Raw genomic sequence first — 17,658 nt, forward strand, 5'->3', positions numbered from 1 at the left:
AACCATCTTATTGGCGATGAAACACAGAATTTGCTTCCGAATTTAAAATAAAAGGCACAATGCCGACTTAAGTACAAGAGGACTGACACTCTCACTTTCTTAGATTTGAACCTCTCCTGTGAGTCCCGTTTTAGATTCCGATGCTTCACTTCAGGTTTACTGTATCCCTTGGACCATCATATGGACGATGAAACACAGAAATTGCAACCGAAAATAATACAAAAGGCACAATGCGGACTTAAGTACTAGAAGACTGACATTCTCAATTTATATGATTTGAACCTCTCCTGTGAGTCCAGTTTTAGATTACGATGCTTCACTTCAGGATTACTGTATTCCTTGGACCTTCTTATTGACGATGAAACCTAGATATTGCATCCGAATTTAATACAGAAGGCACAATGCAGGCCTAAGTACAAGAGGACTGACACTCTCACTTTCTTTGATTTGAACGTCTCCTGTGAGTCCAATTTTACATTCCGATGCTTCACTTCAGATTTACTGTATCCCTTGGACCTTCTTATTGACGATGAGACACAGAAATTGCATCCGAATTTAATACAAAAGGCACAATGCTGTCTTAAGTACAAGAGGACTGACACTCTCACTATCTATAATTTGAACCTCTCCTGTGAGTCCAGTTTCGGATTCCGATGCGTCACTTCAGGTTTACTGTTTCCCTTGGTCCTTCTTATTGACGAAGAAACACAAAAATTGCATCCGAATTTAATACAAAAGGCACAATGCCGACTTACGTAAAAGAGGACTGACACTCTCACTTTCTTTGATTTGAACCTCTCCTGTGAGTCCAGTTTTAGATTCCGATGCTTCACTTTAGGTTTACTGTATACCTTGGACCTTCTTATTGACGATGAAACACAGAAATTGCATCCGAATTTAATACAAAAGGCACAATGCCGATCTAAGCACAAGAGGACTGTCACTCACACATTCTATGATTTGAGCCTCTCCTGTGAGTCCAGTTCTAGATTCCAATTCTTCACCTCAGGTTTACTGTATCCCTTGGACCTACTTATTGACGATGAAACACAGAAATTGCAACCGAATTTATTACAAAAGGCACAATGCCGACTTAAGTACAAGATTACTGACACTCTCAATTTCTATGATTTGAACCTCTCCTGTGGGTCCAGTTTTAGATTACGAACTTCACTTCAGGTTAAATGTACCCCTTGGACCTCCTTATTGACGATAAAACACAGAAAATGCATCGGAATTTAATACAAAAGGCACAATGCCGACTTAAGTACAAGAGGACTGACACTCTAACTTTCTATGATTTGAACCTCTCCTGTGAGTCCAGTTTAAGTTTCCGATGCCTCAGTTCATGTTTACTGTATACCTTGGACCTTCTTATTGACGATGAATCTTAGAAATTGCATCCGAATTTAATACAAAAGGCACAATGACGACTTAAGTACAAGAGGATTGACACTCTCTCTTTCAATGATTTGAACCTCTCCTGTGAGTCCAGTTTTAGATTCCGATGCTTCACTTCACGTTTACTGCATCCCTTGGACCTTCATATTGACGATGAAACACAGAAATTGCATCCGAATATAATAAAAAAGGCACAATGCCGACTTAAGTACAAGAGGACTTACACTCTAACTTCCTATGATTTGAACCTCTTCTGTGAGTCCAGTTTTAGATTCCGATGCATCACTTCAGATTTACTGTATACCTTGGACCTTCTTATTGACGATGAGACACAGAAATTGCATCCGAATTTAATACAAAAGCACAATGCTGACTTAAGTACAAGATTACTGACTTTCACTTTCTATGATTTGAACCTCTCCTGTGAGTCCAGTTTTAGATTTCGATGCTACACTTTAGGTTTACTGTATACCATGGACCTTCTTATTGACGATGAAACTAAGAAATTGCATCCGAATTTAATACAAAATCCACAATGCCGACATAATTGCAACAGGACTGACACTCTAACTTTCTATGATTGGAACCTCTCCTGTGGGTCCAGTTTTAGATTACGATGCTTCACTTTAGGTTTACTGTATCCCTTGGACCGTCTTACTGACGATGAGACACAGAAATTGCATCCGAATTTAATACAAAAGGCACAAAGCCGACTTAAGTACATTAGGACTGAAACTCTCTTTTCTATGATTTGAACCTCTGCTGTGAGTTCACTTTCAGATTCCGATGCTTCCCTTCAGGTTTACTGTATAACTTGGACCTTCTTATTGACGATGAAATACAGAAATTGCATCCGAATTTAACACAAAAGGCACAATGCCGACTTAAGTACAAGAGGACTGACACTCTCACTTTCTATGATTGGAACCTCTAATGTGGGTCCAGTTTTAGATTACGATGCTTCACTTTAGGTTTACTGTATCCCTTGGACCTTCTTATTGACGATGAAACACAGAAATTGCATCCGGATTTAATACAAAAGGCATAATGCCAACTTAAGTACAAGAGGACTGTCTCTCTCACTTTCTATGATTTGAACCTCTCCTGTGAGTCCAGTTTTAGATTCCGATGCTTCACTTCAGGTTTACTGTTTCCCTTGGATCTTCTTATTGACGATGAAACACAGAAATTGCATCCGAACGTAATACAAAAGGCACAATGCCGACTTAAGTACAAGAGGACTGACACTCTAACTTTTTATGATTTGAACCTCTCCTGTTAGTCCAGTTTTACATTCCGCTGCTTCACTTCAGGTTTACTGTATCCCTTGGACCTACTTATTGACGATGAAACACAGAAATTGCAACCGAATTCAAAACAAAGGCACAATGCCGACTTAAGTACAGGATTACTGACACTCTAAATTTCTATGATTTGAACCTCTCCTGTGAGTCCAGTTTTAGATTACGAACTTCACTTCAGATTTACTGTATCCCTTGGACCTCCTTATTGACGATAAAACACAGAAATTGCATCGGAATTTAATACAAAAGGCACAATGCGAACTTAAGTACAAGTGGATTGCCACTCTAACTCTCTATGCTTTGAACCTCTCCTGTGAGCCCAGTATTAGATTCCGATGCTGCACTTCAGGTTTACTGTAAAGCTTGGACCTTCTTATTGACAATGATACACAGAAATTGCATCCGTATTTAATACAAAAGGCACAATGCCGACTTAAGTACAAGAGGACTGACACTCTCACTTTCTATGATTGGAACCTCTCCTAAGAGTCCAGGTTTAGATTACGATGCTTCACTTCAGGTTTACTGTATCCCTTGGACCCTCTTATTGACGATGAAACACAGAAATTGCATCCGAATTTAATACAAAAAGTATAATACCGACTTAAGTACAAGAGGACTGACACTCTCACTTTCTATGATTTGAACCTCTCCTGTGAGTCCAGTTTTAGATTCCGATGCTTCACTTCAGGTTTACTGTATCCCTTGGACTTTCTTATTGACGATGAAACACAGAAATTGCATCCGAATTTAATACAAAAGGCACAATGCCGACCTAAGTACATGAGGACTGTCACCCACACATTCTATGATTTGAGCCTCTCCTGTGAGTCCAGTTCTAGATTCCAATTCTTCACTTCAGGTTTACTGTATCCCTCGGACCTACTTATTGACGATGAAACACAGAAATTGCAACCGAATTCAATACAAAGGCACAATGCAGACTTAAGTACAAGATTACTGACACTCTAAATTTCTATGATTTGAACCTCACCTGTGAGTCCAGTTTTAGATTACGAACTTCACTTCAGATTTACTGTATCCCTTGGACCTCCTTATTGACGATAAAACACAGAAATTGCATCGGAATTTAATACAAAAGGCACAATGCCGACTTAAGTACAAGAGGACTGACACTCTAACTTTCTATGATTTGAACCTCTCCTGTGAGTCCAGTTTAAGTTTCCGATGCTTCAGTTCATGTTTACTGTATACCTTGGACTTTCTTATTGACGATGAATCTTAGAAATTGCATCCGAATTTAATACAAAAGGCACAATGACGACTTAAGTACAAGAGGATTGACACTATCTCTTTCAGTGATTTGAACCTCTCCTGGGAGTCCAGTTTTAGATTCCGATGCTTCACTTCACGTTTACTGCATCCCTTAGACCTTCATAATGACGATGAAACACAGAAATTGCATCCGAATATAATAAAAGAGGCACAATGCCGACTTAAGTACAAGAGGACTTACACTCTAACTTCCTATGATTTGAACCTCTTCTGTGAGTCCAGTTTTAGACTCCGATGCATCACTTCAGATTTACTGTATACCTTGGACCTTCTTATTGACGATGAAACACAGAAATTGCATCCGAAATTAATACAAAAGCACAATGCTGACTTAAGTACAAGATTACTGACTTTCACTTTCTATGATTTGAATCTCTCCTGTGAGTCCAGTTTTAGATTTCGATGCTACACTTTAGGTTTACTGTATACCATGGACCTTCTTATTGACGATGAAACACAGAAATTGCATCCGAATTTAATACAAAATGCACAATGCCGACATAAGTGCAACAGGACTGACACTCTAACTTTCTATGATTGGAACCTCTCCTGTGGGTCCAGTTTTAGATTACGATGCTTCACTTTAGGTTTACTGTATCCCTTGGACCGTCTTACTGACGATGAAACACAGAAATTGCATCCGAATTTAATACAAAAGGCACAAAGCCGACTTAAGTACAAGAGGACTGACACTCTCTTTTCTATGATTTGAACCTCTGCTGTGAGTTCACTTTCAGATTCTGATGCTTCCCTTCAGGTTTACTGTATCCCTTGGACCTTCTTATTGACGATGAAATACAGAAATTGCATCCGAATTTAACACAAAAGGCACAATGCCGACTTAAGTACAAGAGGACAGACACTCTCACTTTCTATGATTGGAACCTCTACTGTGGGTCCAGTTTTAGATTACGATGCTTCACTTCAGGTTTACTGTATCCCTTGAACCTTCTTATTGATGATGAAATACAGAAATTGCAGCCGAATGAAATACAAAAGGCAGTATGCCGACTTAAGTACAAGAGGACTGACACTCTCACTCTCTATGATTTGAACCTCTCCTATGTGTCCAGTTTCAGATTTCGATGCTTCACTTCAGGTTTACTGTATCCCTTGGACTTTCTTATTGACGATGAAACACAGAAATTGCATCCGAATTTAATACAAAAGGCACAATGCCGAACTTAAGTACAAGAGTACTGACACTCTGACTTTCTATGATTCGAACCTCTCCTGTGAATCCAGTTTTAGATTCCGATGCTTCACTTCATGATTACAGTATACCTTGGTCCTTCTTATTGACGATGAAACACAGCAATTGCATTCGAATTTAATACAAAAGGCACAATGCCGACTTCAGTACAAGAGGACAGACACTCTCACTTTCTATGATTGGAACCTCTCCTAAGAGTCCAGGTTTAGATTACGATGCTTCACTTCAGGTTTACTGTATCCCTTGGACCCTCTTATTGACGATGAAACACAGAAATTGCATCCGAATTTAACACAAAAGGCACAATGCCGACTTAAGTACAAGAGTACTGACACTCTAACTTTCTATGATTTGAACCTCTCCTGTGAGTCCAGTTTTAGTTTCCGATGCTTCACTTCATGTTTACTGTATACCTTGGACCTTCTTATTGACGATGAATCTTAGAATTTGCATCCGAATTTAATACAAAAGGCACAATGCCGACTTAAGTACAAGAGGACTGACACTCTAACTTCCTATGATTTGAACCTCTTCTCTGAGTCCAGGTTTAGATTCCGATGCATCACTTCAGAATTACTGTATACCTTGGACCTTCTTATTGACGATGAAACACAGAAATTGCATCCGAATTTAATACAAAAGCACAATGCTGACTTAAGTACAAGATTACTGACTTTCACTTTCTATGATTTGAACCTCTCCTGTGAGTCCAGTTTTAGATTATGAACTTCACTTCAGGTTTACTGTATCCCTTGGACCTCCTTATTGACGATAAAACACAGAAATTGGATCGGAATTTAGTACAAAAGGCACAATGCCGACTTCAATACAAGGGGAATGATACTTAAACTTTCTATGATTGGAACCTCACCTGTGAGTCCAGTTTTAGATTCCGATGCTTCACTTTATTATTACTGTTTACCTTGGACCTTCTTATTGACCATGAACCACAGAAATTGCATCCGAATTTAATATAAAAGGCACAATGCCGACTTAAGTACAAGAGGACTGACACTCTAACTTTCTATGATTTGAACCTCTCCTGTGAGTCCAGTTTTAGTTTCCGATGCTTCACTTCATGTTTACTGTATACCTTGGACCTTCTTATTGACGATGAATCTTAGAAATTGTATCCGAATTTAATACAAAAGGCACAATGCCGACATAAGTACAAGACGACTGACACTCTAACATTCTATGAATTGAACCTCTCCTGTGAGTCGAGTTTTAGATTCCGATGCTTCACTTCAGGATTACTGTATACCTTGGACCTTCTTATTGACGATGAAACACAGAAATTGCATCCGAATTTAATACAAAAGGCACAATGACGACTTACGTTAAAGAGGACTGGCACTCTCACTTTCTATGATTTGAATCTCTCCTGTGAGTCCAGTTTTAGATTTCGATGCTTCACATCATGTTTACTGTATTCCTTGGACCTTCCTATTGACGATGAAACACAGAAATTGCATCCGAATTTAATACAAAAGCACAATGCTGACTTAAGTACAAGATTACTGACTTTCACTTTCTATGATTTGAACCTCTCCTGTGAGTTCAGTTTTGGATTTCGATGCTACACTTTAGGTTTACTGTATACCATGGACCTTCTTATTGACGATGAAACACAGAAATTGCATCCGAATTTAATACAAAATGCACAATGCCGACATAAGTCCAACAGGACTGACACTCTAACTTTCTATGATTGGAACCTCTCCTGTGGGTCCAGTTTTAGATTACGATGCTTCACTTTAGGTTTACTGTATCCCTTGGACCGTCTTACTGACGATGAAACACAGCAATTGCATTCGAATTTAATACAAAAGGCACAAAGCCGACTTAAGTACAAGAGGACTGACACTCTCTTTTCTATGATTTGAACCTCATCTGTGAGTCCACTTTCAGATTCCGATGCTTCACTTCAGGTTTACTGTATCTCTTGGACCTTCTTATTGACGATGAAACACAGAAATTGCATCCGAATTTAGTACACAAGGCACAATGCCGGCTTAAGTACAAGACTACTGACACTCTCACTTTCTATGATTTGAACCTCTCCTGTGAGTCCAGTTTTACATTCCGATGGTTCACTTCAGGTTTACTGTATCCCTTGAACCATCTTATTGGCGATGAAACACAGAATTTGCTTCCGAATTTAAAATAAAAGGCACAATGCCGACTTAAGTACAAGAGGACTGACACTCTCACTTTCTATGATTTTAACCTCTCCTGTGAGTCCAGTTTTAGATTCCGATGCTTCACTTCAGGTTTACTGTATCCCTTGGACCATCATATGGACGATGAAACACAGAAATTGCAACCGAATTTAATACAAAAGGCACAATGCCGACTTAAGTACAAGAGGACTGACACTCTAACTTTCTATGATTTGAACCTCTCCTGTGAGTCCAGTTTTAGATTTTGATGCTTCACTTCAGGTTCACTGTATCCCTTGGACCTTCTCATTTACGATGGAACACAGAAATTGCATCCGAAATTAATACAAGGGGCACAATGACGACTTAAGTACAAGAGGATTGACACTCTCACCTTCAATGATTTGAACCTCTCCTGTGAGTCCAGTTTTAGATTCCGATGCTTCACTTCACGTTTACTGCATCCCTTGGACCTTCATATTGACGATGAAACACAGAAATTGCATCCGAATATAATAAAAAAGGCACAATGCCGACTTAAGTACAAGAGGACTGACACTCTCACTTTCTATGATTTGAACCTCTCCTGTGAGTCCAGTTTTAGATTCCGATGCATCACTTCAGATTTACTGTATCCCTTGGACCTTCTTATTGACGATGAAACACAGAAATTGCATCCGAATTTAATACAAAAGCACAATGCTGACTTAAGTACAAGATAACTGACTTTCACTTTCTATGATTTGAAACTCTCCTGTGAGTCCAGTTTTAGATTTCGATGCTACACTTTAGGTTTACTGTATACCATGGACCTTCTTATTGACGATGAACCACAGAAATTGCTCCGAATTTAACACAAAAGGCACAATGCCGACTTAAGTTCAATAGGAATGACACTCTAACTTTCTATGACTGGAACCTCTCCTGTGGGTCCAGTTTTAGATTACGATGCTTCACTTTAGGTTTACTGTTTCCCTTGGACCTTCTTAGTGACGATGAAACACAGAAATTGCATCCGGATTTTATATAAAAGGCATAATGCCAACTTAAGTACAAGAGGACTGTCTCTCTCACTTTCTATGATTTGAACCTCTTCTCTGAGTCCAGTTTTAGATTCCGATGCATCACTTCAGAATTACTGTATACCTTGGACCTTCTTATTGACGATGAAACACAGAAATTGCATCCGAATTTAATACAAAAGCACAATGCTGACTTAAGTACAAGATTACTGACTTTCACTTTCTATGATTTGAACCTCTCCTGTGAGTCCAGTTTTAGATTACGAACTTCACTTCAGGTTTACTGTATCCCTTGGACCTCCTTATTGACGATAAAACACAGAAATTGCATCGGAATTTAATACAAAAGGCACAATGCCGACTTCAGGACAAGGGGACTGATACTCAAACTTTCTATGATTGGAACCTCACCTGTGAGTCCAGTATTAGATCCCGATGCTTCACTTTATTATTACTGTTTACCTTGGACCTTCTTATTGACGATGAAACACAGAAATTGCATCCGAACGTAATAGAAAAGGCACAATGCCGACTTAAGTACAAGAGGACAGACACTCTAACTTTCTATGATTTGAACCTCTCCTGTTAGTCCAGTTTTAGATTCCGCTGCTTCACTTCAGGTTTACTGTATCCCTTGCACCTTCTTATTGACGATGAAACGCAGAAATTGCATCCGAATTTAATGCAAAAGGCACAATGCCGACTTAAGTACAAGAGGACTGACACTCTCACTTTCTATGATTTGAACCTCTCCTGTGAGTGCAGTTTTAGATTCCGATGCTTCACTTCAGGTTTACTGTATCCCTTGGACCTTCTTATTGACGATGAAACACAGAAAATGCATCCGAATTTAATACAAAAGGCACAATGCGAACTTAAGTACAAGTGGATTGCCACACTAACTCTCTATGCTTTGAACCTCTCCTGTGAGCCCAGTACTACATTCCGATGCTGCACTTCAGGTTTACTGTATAGCTTGGACCTTCTTATTGACAATGAAACACAGAAATTGCATCCGAATTTAATACAAAAGGCACAATGCCGACTTAAGTACAAGAGTACTGACACTCTAACTTTCTATGATTTGAACCTCTCCTGTGAGTCCAGTTTTAGTTTCCGATGCTTCACTTCATGTTTACTGTATATCTTGGACCTTCTTATTGACGATGAATCTTAGAATTTGCATCCGAATTTAATACAAAAGGCACAATGCCGACTTAAGTACAAGAGGACTGACACTCTAACTTCCTATGATTTGAACCTCTTCTCTGAGTCCAGTTTTAGATTCCGATGCATCACTTCAGTGTTACTGTATACCTTGGACCTTCTTATTGACGATGAAACACAGAAATTGCATCCGAATTTAATACAAAAGCACAATGCTGACTTAAGTACAAGATTACTGACTTTCACTTTCTATGATTTGAACGTCTCCTGTGAGTCCAGTTTTTGATTACGAACTTCACTTCAGGTTTACTGTATCCCTTGGACCTCCTTATTGACGATAAAACACAGAAATTGCATCGGAATTTAATACAAAAGGCACAATGCCGACTTCAGGACAAGGGTACTGATACTCAAACTTTCTATGATTGGAACCTCACCTGTGAGTCCAGTTTTAGATTCCGATGCTTCACTTTATTATTACTGTTTACCTTGGACCTTCTTATTGACGATGAAACACAGAAATTGCATCCGAATTTAATACAAAAGCACAATGCTGACTTAAGTACAAGATAACTGACTTTCACTTTCTATGATTTGAACCTCTCCTGTGAGTCCAGTTTTAGATTTCGATGCTACACTTTAGGTTTACTGTATACCATGGACCTTCTAATTGACGATGAAACACAGAAATTGCATCCGAATATAATACAAAATGCACAATGCCGACATAAGTGCAACAGGACTGACACTCTAACTTTCTATGACTGGAACCTCTCCTGTGGGTCCAGTTTTAGATTACGATGCTTCACTTTAGGTTTACTGTATCCCTTGGACCGACTTACTGACGATGAAACACAGCAATTGCATCCGAATATAATACAAAAGGCACAAAGCCGACTTAAGTACAAGAGGACTGACACTCTCTTTTCTATGATTTTAACCTCTCCTGTGACTCCACTTTCAGGTTCCGATGCTTCACTTCAGGTTTACTGTATCCCTTGGACCTTCTTATTGACGATGAAACACAGAAATTGCATCCGAATTTAACACATAAGGCACAATGCCGACTTAAGTACAAGAGGAATGACACTCTCACTTTCTATGATTTGAACCTATCCTGTGATTCCAGTTTTAGATTCCGGTGCGTCACTTCAGGTTTACTGTATATCTTGGACCTTTTTATTGACGATGAAACACAGAAATTGCATCCGAATTTAATGCAAAAGGCACAATGCCGACTTCAGTACAAGAGGACTGACACTCTAACTGTCTATGATTTGAACCTCTCCTGTGAGTCCAGTTTTAGATTCCGATGCTTCACTTCAGGTTTACTGTATCCCTTGGATCTTCTTATTGACGATGAAACACAGAAATTGCATCCGGATTTAATACAAAAGGCATAATAGCAACTTAAGTACAAGAGGACTGTCTCTCTCACTTTCTATGATTTGAACCTCTCCTGTGAGTCCAGTTTTAGATTCCGATGCTTCACTTCAGGTTTACTGTTTCCCTTGGACCTTCTTATTGACGATGAAACACAGAAATTGCATCCGAACGTAATACAAAAGGCACAATGCCGACTTAAGTACAAGAGGACTGACACTCTAACTTTCTATGATTTGAACCACTCCTGTTAGTCCAGTTTTAGATTCCGCTGCTTCACTTCAGGTTTACTGTATCCCTTGCACCTTCTTATTGACGATGAAACGCAGAAATTGCATCCGAATTTAATACAAAAGGCACAATGCCGACTTAAGTACAAGAGGACTGACACTCTAACTTTCTATGATTTGAACCTCTCCTGTTAGTCCAGTTTTAGATTCCGCTGCTTCACTTCAGGTTTACTGTATCCCTTGCACCTTCTTATTGACGATGAAACGCAGAAATTGCATCCGAATTTAATACAAAAGGCACAATGCCGACTTAAGTACAAGAGGACTGACACTCTCACTTTCTATGATTTGAACCTCTCCTGTGAGTCCAGTTTTAGATTCCGATGCTTCACTTCAGGTTTACTGTATCCCTTGGACCTTCTCATTGACGATGAAACACAGAAAATGCATCCGAATTTAATACAAAAGGCATAATGCGAACTTAAGTACAAGTGGATTGCCGCACTAACTCTCTATGCTTTGAACCTCTCCTGTGAGCCCAGTACTACATTCCGATGCTGCACTTCAGGTTTACTGTATAGCTTGGACCTTCTTATTGACACTGAAACACAGAAATTGCATCCGAATTTAATACAAAAGGCACAATGCCGACTTAAGTACAAGAGGACTGACACTCTAACTTTCTATGATTTGAACCTCCCCTGTGAGTCCAGTTTTAGTTTCCGATGCTTCACTTCATGTTTACTGTATACCTTGGACCTTCTTATTGACGATGAATCTTAGAAATTGCATCCGAATTTAATACAAAAGGCACAATGCCGACTTAAGTACAAGAGGACTGACACTCTAACTTTCTATGAATTGAACCCCTCCTGTGAATCGAGTTTTAGATTCCGATGCTTCACTTCAGGATTACTGTATATCTTGGACCTTCTTATTGACGATGAAACACAGAAATTACATCCGAATTTAATACAAAAGGCACAATGCCGACTTAAGTACAAGAGGACTGACACTCTAATTTTCTATGATTGGAACCTCTCCTGTGAGTCCAGTTTCAGATTACGATGCTTGACTTCAGGTTTACTGTATACCTTGGACCTTCTTATTGATGATGAAACACAGAAATTGCATCCGAATTTAATACACAAGGCACAATGCCGGCTTAAGTACAAGACTACTGACACTCTCACTTTCTATGATTTGAACCTCTCCTGTGAGTCCAGTTTTACATTCCGATGGTTCACTTCAGGTTTACTGTATCCCTTGAACCATCTTATTGGCGATGAAACACAGAATTTGCTTCCGAATTGAAAATAAAAGGCACAATGCCGACTTAAGTACAAGAGGACTGACACTCTCACTTTCTATGATTTGAACCTCTCCTGTGAGTCCAGTTTTAGATTCCGATGCTTCACTTCAGGTTTACTGTATCCCTTGGACCATCATATGAACGATGAAACACAGAAATTGCAACCGAATTTAATAAAAAGGCACAATGCCGACTTAAGTACAAGAGGACTGACACTCTAACTTTCTATGATTTGAACCTCTCCTGTGAGTCCAGTTTTAGATTTTGATGCTTCACGTCAGGTTCACTGTATCCCTTGGACCTTCTCATTTACGATGGAACACAGAAATTGCATCCGAATTTAATACAAGGGGCACAATGACGACTTAAGTACAAGAGGATTGACACTCTCACTTTCAATGATTTGAACCTCTCCTGTGAGTCCAGTTTTAGATTCCGATGCTTCACTTCACGTTTACTGCATCCCTTGGAAGTTCATATTGACGATGAAACACAGAAATTGCATCCGAATATAATAAAAAAGGTACAATGCCGACTTAAGTACAAGAGTACTTACACTCTAACTTCCTATGATTTGAACCTCTTCTGTGAGTCCAGTTTTAGATTCCGATGCATCACTTCAGATTTACTGTTTCCCTTGGACCTTCTTATTGACGATGAAACACAGAAATTGCATCCGAACGTAATACAAAAGGCACAATGCCGACGTAAGTGCAACAGGACTGACACTCTAACTTTCTATGATTGGAACCTCTCCTGTGGGTCCAGTTTTGGATTACGTTGCTTCACTTTAGGTTTACTGTATACCTTGGACCGTCTTACTGACGATGAAACACAGCAAATGCATCCGAATTTAATACAAAAGGCACAAAGCCGCTTTAAGTTCAAGAGGACTGACACTCTCTTTTCTATGATTCGAACCTCTCCTGTGAGTCCTCTTTCAGATTCCGATGCTTCACTTCAGGTTTACTGTATCCCTTGGACCTTCTTATTGACGAAGAAACACAGAAATTGCATCCGAATTTAACACAAAAGGCACAATGCCGACTTAAAAACAAGAGGAATGACACTCTCACTTTCTATGATTTGAACCTCTCCTGTGATTCCAGTTCTATTTTCCGATGCGTCACTTCAGGTTTACTGCATACCTTGGACCTTTTTATTGACGATGAAACACAGAAATTGCATCCGAATTTAATGCAAAAGGCACAATGCCGACTTCAGTACAAGAGGACTGACACTCTAACTTTCTATGATTGGAACCTCTCCTGTGAGTCCAGTTTTAGATTCCGATGCTTCACTTCAGGTTTACTGTTTCCCTTGGACCTTCTTATTGACGATGAAACACAGAAATTGCATCCGAACGTAATACAAAAGGCACAATGCCGACTTAAGTACAAGAGTACTAACACTCTAACTTTCTATGATTTGAACCTCTCCTGTGAGTCCAGTTTTAGTTTCCGATGCTTCACTTCATGTTTACTGTATACCTTGGACCTTCTTATTGACGATGAAACACAGAAATTGCATCCGAATTTAATACAAAAGCACAATGCTGACGTAAGTACAAGATTACTGACTTTCACTTTCTATGATTTGAACCTCTCCTGTGAGTCCAGTTTTAGATTTCGATGCTACACTTTAGGTTTACTGTATACTATGGACCTTCTTATTGACGATGAAACACAGAAATTGCATCCGAATTTAATACAAAAGGCACAATGCTGACATAAGTACAACTGGACTGACACTCTAACTTTCTATGATTGGAACCTCTCCTGTAGGTCCAGTTTTAGATTACGATGCTTCACTTTAGGTTTAGTGTATCCCTTGGACCGTCTTAATGACGATGAAACACAGAAATTGCATCCGAATTTAATACAAAAGGCACAAAGCCGACTTAAGTACAAGACTACTGACACTCTCACTTTCTATGATTTGAACCTCTCCTGTGAGTCCAGTTTTACATTCCGATGGTTCACTTCAGGTTTACTGTATCCCTCGAACCATCTTATTGGCGATGAAACACAGAATTTGCTTCCGAATTGAAAATAAAAGGCACAATTACGACTTAAGTACAAGAGGACTGACACTCTCACTTTCTATGATTTGAACCTCTCCTGTGAGTCCAGTTTTAGATTCCGATGCTTCGCTTCAGGTTTACTGTATCCCTTGGACCATCATATGAACGATGAAACACAGAAATTGCAACCGAATTTAATAAAAAGGCACAATGCCGACTTAAGTACAAGAGGACTGACACTCTAACATTCTATGATTTCAACCTCTCCTGTGAGTCCAGTTTTAGATTTTGATGCTTCACTTCAGGTTCACTGTATCCCTTGGACCTTCTCATTTACGATGGAACACAGAAATTGCATCCGAATTTAATACAAGGGGCACAATGACGACTTAAGTACAAGAGGATTGACACTCTCACTTTCAATGATTAGAACCTCTCCTGTGAGTCCAGTTTTAGATTCCGATGCTTCACTTCACGTTTACTGCATCCCTTGGAAGTTCATATTGACGATGAAACACAGAAATTGCATCCGAATATAATAAAAAAGGCACAATGCCGACTTAAGTACAAGAGTACTTACACTCTAACTTCCTATGATTTGAACCTCTTCTGTGAGTCCAGTTTTAGATTCCTATGCATCACTTCAGATTTACTGTATCCCTTGGACCTTCTTATTGACGATGAAACACAGAAATTGCATCCGAATTTAATACAAAAGCACAATGCTGACTTAAGTACAAGATTACTGACTTACACTTTCTATGATTTGAACCTCTCCTGTGAGTCCAGTTTTAGATTTCGATGCTACACTTTAGGTTTACTGTATACGATGGACCTTCTTATTGACGATGAAACACAGAAATTGCATCCGAATTTAATACAAAATGCACAATGCCAACGTAAGTGCAACAGGACTGACACTCTAACTTTCTATGATTGGAACCTCTCCTGTGGGTCCAGTTTTGGATTACGTTGCTTCACTTCAGGTCTACTGCATACCTTGGACCTTTTTATTGACGATGAAAAACAGAAATTGCATCCGAATTTAATGCAAAAGGCACAATGCCGACTTCAGTACAAGAGGACTGACACTCTAACTTTCTATGATTGGAACCTCTCCTGTGAGTCCAGTTTTAGATTCCGATGCTTCACTTCAGGTTTACTGTATCCCTTGGACCTTCTTATTGACGATGAAACACAGAAATTGCATCCGGATTTAATACAAATGGCATAATGCTAACTTAAGTACAAGAGGACTGTCTCTCTCACATTCTATGATTTGAACCTCTCCTGAGAGTCCAGTTTTAGATTCCGATGCTTCACTTCAGGTTTACTGTTTCCCTTGGACCTTCTTATTGACGATGAAACACAGAAATTGCATCCGAACGTAATACAAAAGGCACAATGCCGACTTAAGTACAAGAGTACTGACACTCTAACTTTCTATGATTTGAAACTCTCCTGTGAGTTCAGTTTTAGTTTCCGATGCTTCACTTCATGTTTACTGTATACCTTGGACCTTCGTATTGACGATGAATCTTAGAATTTGCATCCGAATTTAATACAAAAGGCACAATGCCGACTTAAGTACAAGAGGACTGACACTCTAACTTCCTACGATTTGAACCTCTTCTCTGAGTCCAGTTTTAGATTCCGATGCATCACTTCAGAATTACTATATACCTTGGACCTTCTTATTGACGATGAAACACAGAAATTGCATCCGAATTTAATACAAAAGCACAATGCTGACTTAAGTAAAAGAGGACTGACACTCTCTTTTTCTATGATTTGAACCTCTGCTGTGAGTCCACTTTTAGATTCCGATGCTTCACTTCAGGATTACTGTATCCCTTGGACCGTCTTAATGACGATGAAACACAGAAATTGCATCCGAATTTAATACAAAAGGCACAAAGCCGACTTAAGTAAAAGAGGACTGACACTCTCTTTTTCCATGATTTGAACCTCTCCTGTGAGTCCACTTTTAGATTCCGATGCTTCACTTCAGGATTACTGTATCCCTTGGACCTTCTTATTGACGATGAAACACAGAAATTGCATTCGAATTTAACACAAAAGGCACAATGCCGACTTAAGTACAAGCGGACTAACACTCTCACTTTCTATGATTTGAACCTCTCCTGTGATTCCAGTTTTAGGTTCCGATGCGTCACTTTAGGTTTACTGTATACCTTGGACCTTTTTATTGACGATGAAACACAGAAATTGCATCCGAATTTAATATAAAAGGCACAATGCCGACTTAAGTACAAGAGGACTGACACTCTAACTTTCTATGATTTGAACCTCTCCTGTGAGTCCAGTTTTAGTTTCCGATGCTTCACTTCATGTTTACTGTATACCTTGGACCTTCTTATTGACGATGAATCTTAGAAATTGCATCCGAATTTAATACAAAAGGCACAATGCCGACTTAAGTACAAGAGGACTGACACTCTAACTTTCTATGAATTGAACCTCTCCTGTGAGTCGAGTTTTAGATTCCGATGCTTCACTTCAGGATTACTGTATACCTTGGACCTTCTTATTGACGATGAAACACAGAAATTGCATCCGAATTTAATACAAAAGGCACAATGACGACTTACGTAAAAGAGGACTGACACTCTCACTTTCTATGATTTGAATCTCTCCTGTGAGTCCAGTTTTAGATTTCGATGCTTCACATCATGTTTACTGTATTCCTTGGACCTATTTATTGACGATGAAACACAGAAGTTGCAACCGAATTTAATACAAAAGGCACAATGCCGACTTAAGTACAAGAGGACTGACACTCTAATTTTCTATGATTGGATCCTCTCCTGTGAGTCCAGTTTTAGATTACGATGCTTGACTTCAGGTTTACTGTATACATTGGACCTTCCTATTGACGATGAAACACAGAAATTGCATCCGAATTTAATACAAAAGGCACAATGCCGGCTTAAGTACAAGACTACTGACACTCTCACTTTCTATGATTTGAACCTCTCCTGTGAGCCCAGTTTTACATTCCGATGGTTCACTTCAGGTATACTGTATCCCTTGAACCATCTTACTGGCGATGAAACACAGAATTTGCTTCCGAATTGAAAATAAAAGGCACAATGCCGACTTAAGTACAAGAGGACTGACACTC

Source organism: Schistocerca americana, chromosome 10 (assembly GCF_021461395.2).
Source record: "Schistocerca americana isolate TAMUIC-IGC-003095 chromosome 10, iqSchAmer2.1, whole genome shotgun sequence".
Lineage (NCBI taxonomy): Eukaryota > Metazoa > Arthropoda > Insecta > Orthoptera > Acrididae > Schistocerca > Schistocerca americana.